General features: G+C 48.5%; 1 long non-coding RNA gene across 1 annotated transcript; it reads left to right on the top strand.

Annotated features, from left to right (window-relative positions):
* Positions 1 to 349: 349 nt before the first annotated feature.
* LOC109295590 lies at positions 350 to 8,190 on the top strand. Its single transcript, XR_002096776.1, has 3 exons — positions 350 to 361; positions 2,081 to 2,086; positions 8,133 to 8,190. It is a non-coding gene; the product is annotated as an uncharacterized LOC109295590 (long non-coding RNA).
* Positions 8,191 to 8,304: the final 114 nt, after the last annotated feature.

Here is an 8,304-nt window from a genome sequence, read left to right as displayed (position 1 = left end):
AGCGCTTTGCTCCGTGCCGCTTTGATTCACTTGTTGGTTCAATTCCCAGCATTTTGCCTATTCCCAGTGCTCATCTCATTTCAACAAGCTTCTCATTTCCTAGTGTTTGTTTAGTTTCAGTGCTGGACCCTGTTCAATATTTGTCTCTTCATCCTCACTATTTGCTCTTATTTCCATGTGTTTAACATGTATATTTGTTGCCATCTGCCTGGTAATCGCAGCTGCTTCCCTCACCGCTGCAGCCCTTCTTGGAGGACTGCTGGAACCAGCATTTCACACTCTGCGCAGCTTGACTCGAGGAATGCGCACAAATGTGCCGGGCCACGGGTGCATCACTGTCAGTGTGCAACAGACCTATAGGGTATAAGTGAACAGGATGCAGGGAGAGGAGGCTTCCAGAGCAGCGCAGGACAGGACATCATGCAAGAGGACAGTGAGCTATGAGAAGAGTGGAGTCGTATGCAAGCCAGTCATATGTCAACTGTGTCAGTGCACGCATTAGAGTCCTATGGCTGGTCCACATAAGAGGATAAGAGCCTACTATTTCTGGCAGATACTGGAGTTATTCCTTTAGCTGAGGTAGCAAAAGGCCACGTTGAATGTCTCTAGTTCAGGTTATGCTTCTGACCAACAGCGGGGTCGTTGCTAAATCTTTACTGCTAACCTTGCTTTTTCTCTGTAACTTGGGGATGTTTCTGTATGGGATTTAATGCAGCAAAGGGGAGTGTATTTGGCTCAGTGTGCATACAACTTTTACCTCACCAGAGTTTTTCCTGTAGTATCCTTAGAAACTCACCCTCCCCTCTCCATTGTGCAGTGGAGATCGTAGTTTTGGAGATGGGGAAGCCAAGGCGCATAGCTGATGCGATGCCTAGGGAATGAGTGAGGTAGGGAACTAGTTACACAGGTATGAAGTCTTTCAGATTATCAGTAAGAGACCAAGCAGCAGGTACCCCAAGTGTCCTCACTCCCCTGTTTTACAATAATATCATACTGGTTTTGTGAGGCAATGTGTTACTCTCTGCTTCTGTAGACCAAAGGTAAAAGGCCTTGCTCTCAAGGTCGTGCTTGTAAAGAAGGGTGCAGGCAGCAATGACATTTTCACGCAATCAGCCTCTCGAAAGCACTCAACAGCCACGCCCTTGCAGAAGGGCATGGCTGCAGAGTGCTTTAAAAGTGCCTGAAAGTGCAGAGGCAGAAAAGGATCTTGGAGTCATCATTGATGCCAAGATGAACATGGGCCGGCAGTGTGGGGACGCAGTCAGGAAGGCCAACCGCACCTTGTCATGCCTCCACAGATGCATCTCGAGCAGGTCCAGGGAGGGGATCCTCCCCCTCTATGCGGCACTGGTCAGGCCGCAGCTGGAGTACTGCATCCAGGTCTGGGCGCCGCACTTCAGGAGGGATGTGGACAGCATGGAGAGGGTCCAGAGGAGGCCACTCTCATGATCAGGGGGCAGCAGCGCAGGCCTTACGAGGAGAGGCGACGGGACCTGAACCTGTTCAGCCTCCACAAGAGAAGGCTGAGGGGGGATCTAGTGGCCTGTTACAAACTAGTCAGGGGGGACCAGCAGGCACTGGGGGAGTCCCTGTTCCCCCGAGCGCTACTGGGAGTGACCAGGAATAACGGCCACAAGCTGGCAGAGGGTAGGTTTAGCCTAGGTATCAGGAGGCGCGACTTCACGGTCAGGGTGGCTAGGATCTGGAACCAACTTCCAAGAGAAGTGGTGCTGGCTCCTACCCTGGGGGGCTTTAAGAGGAGGCTGGATGAACACCTTGCTGGGTGTTTGACCCCAGTGCTCTTTCCTGCCATGGCAGGGGGTCGGACTCGATGATCTGCTCAGGTGTCTTCCAACCCTAGAAACTATGAAACTATGACCATCTGAACCCTCATTGTAGAAGTGTTCAGATGAAGGCGCTCCAAAGTGGAGTGCCTTCATTAACATCTGTCAGCCTGTGACGGGAGCAACGCTGGGCTGTTACAGCCCATCTCCACCTCCGCTGCTGTCTTCAGAATAGTGGGTGGGGGAGAAGGGAGGGAAGGGAGCTCTGTCTGGGGTTTGCTCAACCTGTGCTAAAGGGTGGGGTGGGGTGGGTGGCTTAGAGACACCCCCTCCAAAGCAGGGGGCTCCAATCCACCCGCTCCACCCTCCAGTGCAGGTTGGGCAAGCCCCAGACAGACCTCCCTCCCCTCCCCTCCCCTCTCCCACTCCCCATTCTGAAGACAGCACCAGGGTTGGGGGGCAAGGCTAGGGGAGACAAGCTGCAGAAATGCAGCTGCTCCAAACTAGAGCTCAGTCCCTCAACCCCCTCCCCCCCCAGATCCAACACCAAACATCTGTTGGGTCAGGGGTGCGGGAGAACACGCTGTAACTCATGGTGCATCCTGTAAAGCACCATGACTTACAGCAGGGAACTACACATCTGTCAGGAGAGCTAGTGTCAGAACCAGCAGTAGCCCTAGAAGAAGACTTGTCTCACAATCCTCATTGCTGCAAGAAGATTGCATGTAGAATTGCTGGTCTATTGTCTTAGCTCCCCTTCCTTCCCATTTTGCGATAAGTTTTCGTTTGCATGACTTGTCTGGTTATTATTTCTGAGTTGCTTACAGACAGACTAATATGTCCTTACATGATTTCTAATGTTTGGGGGCTGGAAAAATGGAAATCAATATGAAAAGAAAAGAGAAAAAATGAAGATACACTGAGTGAGACGGGAGCTGGAATTAGAATACAGCAGTTTAATGCTCCCAAGAAACAGCCTATTGTTTCTTATCAGATTTCCTCTTGAACAAGCAATTGTGAAGCCAACCTGTCCAGAGAAATGAGCTGTCATTCCACACGATGAACAAACACCATTGATTTTAACATGCGGGGGGAAACAAACAACTCACTGTGCGGGGTGCTGGAGCCTATCGCTGGTGAGAGGCATTCAGCAGGAAATAAATGCCCCATTTTGTTAAGTCTTTAGGTGACAATCTTTGGAGGCAGCAGAAATCTGCAGAGGGCTGGGTGGAGGGGAGGGAGGCAGAGAGCAGAGCGGAAGAGGGAGACAGCAATCCCTCCATCCTATGTTAATAATCAAGGCCCAATCCAGCACCCTTTACTCACATTGTCTGAAATTCAACCATGCTTGGACCCACACAGCACTTCAATCACTGACAACTTAAGAAGGGTGTAACTGGTGCTCAAGCCTCTTGCTGGCCTTTGGCACTGGGTAAAATTCACCCATGGAGCATACTCGTTCTTGGCACGCATCCCACTAAAATCAGTGCAAGCAAAAATGTGAGAACCAAATACCAAAAAAAACCCCCCAAAACCTGACAGCATGTATCCCAGCTGTGGAGCGCATCCCCAGACACTCACATCACGCGTTCTGGTAGGAAGGCAATGCCGGTTTAAGATTTTAGCTGTGGGTTGATGGTGCTGGGCTTGCAGACCCAGGTGCTCAAGATGACAGGAGAGAGATTTGGAGTGCTATTGACTCCTCCATCCCCACTTATACTAAGCGAAGTAGGATGAGAACCTAGAATGAGGGCTATATTCAGTGGATGAAATTCAGGGCTTGGGTGTCTAAGTGCTTTGAAGGCTTTGAGTCTCCCTTTGGCCATGCCTGTACGATTTTGTCAAGCCCAGAGCTGCCACCAAGGACATAAACCCTGCCATAAGCCATGGAAGATGTTTCAGGGCTATGGGAACAGACTACAATAGAGAGCTAGACCTGAGATTTATGTCTGTAGCGCCCATGTAATTCAGAAGTGCAGGATGGGGGAGTTTAAGGCTCAGCTATATGCTCACGGACGTTACTCCAGGATTGTATGGCATACAACCTGCCTAGAAATAATCAGTTCAAGGGAAAGGGCAGTTCTGGCCTTATGGACAAGTATTATGGATGCAGAAGGACATAGAGCAGTGCTGTGCTGGAGGGAAGCGGGGTTAAGCATTAGTGGATGTTTCTTCCAGCCTCCTCGCACCGTCCCAGAAAGGGAAGCGGGGAAGGGCCATGGAGGACATGTCCGTAGAGCGCTGTTGAGGAAATGGGTCCCCTCTCACTTAGTGTTCATTTGCTCTCCCTCCTCAAGGGTCCCCTTCTCTGCTGTCCTTGTAATATGGTCTCCGCTTGATGAGCATGACATGGAAGAGATACTTAAACCGTAATGAAAGCCATATATTTTCTGCCAAGAACAGCCAGGGCCGGGGATGGATGCACGCCCTTCGCTGCAGGTCGGGTAGTCTGAGACACGTGGCGGCACAAGATCAACCCAGGCCTGGAAGGGTCGCAGCAGGACCTTGATGGCAAGGCTCAGTTCCTGAAGACTGATAGCCCTGGGAAAGGTTTTTGGACCTCACGCAGCAGAGCCAATGCAGTCCCAAGTCTCAGAGCCGTGACTCCAACTTAACCTAGCCCATCCGTCTCTGTCAGTTTGAGTCCTGATTTCTTTTGCAGTGGTGGGGTACATGTGCAGCAAGGAAGGGCACTTAGGAGATTGGTCCTTTACCCTTTGAAGCAGCTCGTCCTCACCCTATCCCTGTCACACGAGTGGCGGGCATAAGCCAGCACCAGACCTTTTGCTGTTCATCGGCGTGTCAAATCCCATGTTGATCAGAGAGAGGGGAGGATGTCAAGTAGCAGGCACAGTCTCCTGGGGCATGGAAATGTGTGCGTTTCAACGGCGGCTTCGCTCCTTCTTGCTGCTCTCTCGCCTCGCAGCTTCGCTCGCTGCCTCACACCGCATTAGCGTTCTGCACTCCTACAAGCCAAAGCCTTTTATTTAACCTGGCAGCTCTAACTTTTGCAAAGATTCTTCCTTTACCGTCCCTGCTTCGACCCCCCCCCCCTTTATTTTTCCACACCCTGGGCATCTCTGGCTTTCACCTGCATTGCTATAGCGACAGGGATCCTGGCACAGACGGGGTCAGTTTGCAGACTAATGGTATCTGCTGCAGGGATTTAGGGAGGTGTCTTTAGCACTTTGCATCCCAGGTAGGTAACACGGCAAGTTGCAACAAGCAGGCACTGAACCTTTGGAACAATATCACCATCCAGAGGGTTACTTAGCAAATAAAACACCCTGTAGCTACAGAGAAGCATGTTCCTGCAGATTGCCTGGCAATTACACACACAATAGACCTGCACTTAGTAGACCCAAATGTATTGACCATAATAATCCTTCACTTTTATATACTGCCTTTCATCCCGAAGGATCCGAAGTGTTTTACAGGCTGTATACACAGGGCTCACTTCATCCACCACTGAAGTGCAGCCAGCTCCCATTGGGATGGTACACAGCAGCTGTTTAACACTAGCTTGTGCCAACATTATGCAGCACATTAAGGCAGGAAGCGAATCCTGCATGCGCCCCACAAGCTGCAGAAGGGCAGGGAGGCAGACAGCTTCCCAAATTAATATTTGGCTACAACTCAGGAGACTGGGGTTTTGTTCTTGCTCCTCACTCGGTCAAGTCGCTGAGTACTTTTTCCGTGCTTCCCCTCCCCATCTGTAAAGTGGGAATGATCACAGTTTTCCTCCCCCATGGCTTAGTTTATAGCTGCAAAAGTAGTAACGTGCAGGTGATTTTGATTTAGCTTGCGAGCAGATGTTAAACATCTGGCTCCCACCTCTGTTCCTAGTCACCACAAGTGCTTTGACGGTGACAGTCACAAGAGTAGGTCTTGTTGCCAAACCCGTTGATCCTCCAACAGCTCCTCGGGAAGAAGAGCTTCGGATAACATCCCATTTCCCTTGTGCCTTCACCCATCATCTATTAGCTGTGCCCAAAACTGAGTCCTCATCCCCACGTATCCTGACCTCTAGTACAGCAAAACACAGCTCCTGCCACCTCTCTCATTGCATCTGAGAGATCATGGGGTCCAGCTCCCCTGCACTTGCTTGTCCTCATTGCTGCAGTTCACGGGCTCCTGGAAACTGTGCTGGGTTAAAAGAATATAATCACCGTGTGCCACTTTGTAGCCCAGATTGATCAACTGTTAATGCAATTAGACAGGTTATACAGCACTACACTAGCATATTGCCATTAACACGTTCACATCCCTCACGAGTGCTGCAACCAAGTCAGACCGCTAATGAGCCTCACACTTCCATCTTCCAGTTTAATTGTCTTAATATTAATTGGAATATCTTTTAGTGTTAATGTTCCGCTGCTCTGCTTGCAATGGTCCAAGTTCTTCCCCTCACCTTTTCATTTCCCTATTTTTGATTGGATTTGGAGCCTGTAATAGGATAGCCATCCGACAGCTACGGCAAAGGCAGCTGCTGCCATGCAAAGGGAGCAGGGGGCTGTGGGACAAGCTTAGGAGCAGTGTAAACAATATGCATATCCAGGATATTCAGGTTCAGAAAAAACATATACTTGACTGTCCTTGGTCGGGGCAGAATATAGCACTAAAGAGGTCCCTTGAACTTTCAGGGACCCTGCGACTTAGGATGCCATGTCTGTCTGTACACCTGATTGCTTTTTGCAGGGTATTCTGGCATGGCGTGTGATTAAGACTAATGAAGTATTTAAGCTTTTTGGCAAGTTTGTTTCTAGCATACAGAGAACCACCAGGGTCAGATACTGCCTGTGGGTTTGCACTGTTTGACGCCTGGTTACAGTCTTAAACTTTTGGAATGAATTTTAGCAGTCCAGACAAGGGTTAGGAGCTCATGGGGTTGGGCAGAAGCAGGCCTAATGCATACACATTATTAGGAACCAGTATGGGCTAGTGATAAGAGTACTAGACTAGGACTCAGGTTTCTCTTAGCTGTGCCATTGGCCAGCTGCCTGCTTTGCTAAATTACTTAATCTCCCTGTGCCTGAGCTTACCTTTGAAATGTACTGATAGGAAGCATTATTCAAGAGTTAGCTATTATTACCATTATTATGCATGTGAATCAGCCTGTGTTTCTCTGGGTATCTCTTTCTGAACCCAAGCTAAATACTAATCAACTTCCTTTCGCTAAGGAAAAGGTAGAACCGTAGAAAAAATGTTTCATGAAACATGAATAATAATACCAGTCATCTCATATCTATAGGCTGTTTCATCCATAGATGATAACTTGCTTTAGAAAGGAAGTATCATTCATCTCAATTTTGCCTATAGGGAAACTAAAAAGGTGGAATCCCCAGGTGTTAAGTATCATAGTACTTAGGGTCAGAAGGGACTTAAACAGATCATCAGGTCCGACCCCCTGCCCTGGGCAGGAACGGGTGCCGGGATGATATCGCCCCAGCCAATTAAGTACAACTAAGAATAGAAACTAGGTACAAAATCAGAGAATCAATATACTGGCATGTGAAATAGGTAGGTAGATAGCCTACGCTATGCAGAGCTTTGAGCAGAACAAAACTAATTTGTGGCCAAACCTATGTAGAATTTACTAACTTCACTTCAAGACTAGGCAAAATATGGCACTCTGGACTGATTTTCTTTTTCATAGGGTTAGAGCGTTGTTGTAGCTGTGATAGTTCAGGTATTATATACAAAGCAATGATGATTTCTTTTCTTGTACTAACTATATACCATATTTACTCAAATATAAAATGACCCTCATTATAAGGCATTCCCCCCCTCACAATAATTAGATTCTGCCCATGGAAAATGTATAAATTTGTTATAATTTTCCAGTTATAGAATCCAATTATTGGAGGTTTGTCTTGCATTTTTCTCCCTCCCACTGCTACGGCAGGAAAAATAAATCTGTGGGGCTCAGGCAGGCTCTTTGCCTTCGGTGCCCCAAATTCCCCACCCCCGCCCCGTTTTTACAGTCAGACCCTGCTCTCCCTGAGCACAGGGAAGTAAGGAGAAAATTTGAAAAAAATGACCTTGAAATAAAGATACCTGTAGTAATTTGCATATAGCACCCAGAAACTTAGTTCATCCAGAATTGATCCATTTGAACTGTTTGGAAACTGCTGCAAGTTTTAGCATTCACACAGACTCCATAAAAGCACTTTGGCAACTACTTCTATATAATACAAACCTTCTTTTTAAATTTTTTTTCGAGGGCCAAAACAGTTCCAGATTCTATTGGGCAGAGCCCAGTAGTCAAGTTCCCCGTTTCCACTGAGCAGAGTCAAGTCTGTGCAGATGTACCACTAGGCAAGTATCCTTCCCAAACCCATCAGACAGGCTACAGATGCTCCCCAAATCTGTGGCAGGCATCCAGCGTGCAAGCCCAGGGCCCAGAGACCCTGGAGTTTGGATGCCCCCCATGTCTCACTTGCTTCTAGCCAAAAGGCTGGGGAGCAAGCCAAGGGGGAAACAGGAAAGCAATCCCTCCACCCCGCCCCCCCCCCCCTTG

This window comes from Gavialis gangeticus, unplaced genomic scaffold (genome assembly GCF_001723915.1).
Source record: "Gavialis gangeticus isolate Ggan-Ray unplaced genomic scaffold, GavGan_comp1, whole genome shotgun sequence".
Classification (NCBI taxonomy): Eukaryota; Metazoa; Chordata; order Crocodylia; family Gavialidae; genus Gavialis; species Gavialis gangeticus.
The sequence above is the reverse complement of the archived record's forward strand: the minus strand, read 5'-3'. Positions and strand labels throughout refer to the sequence as shown.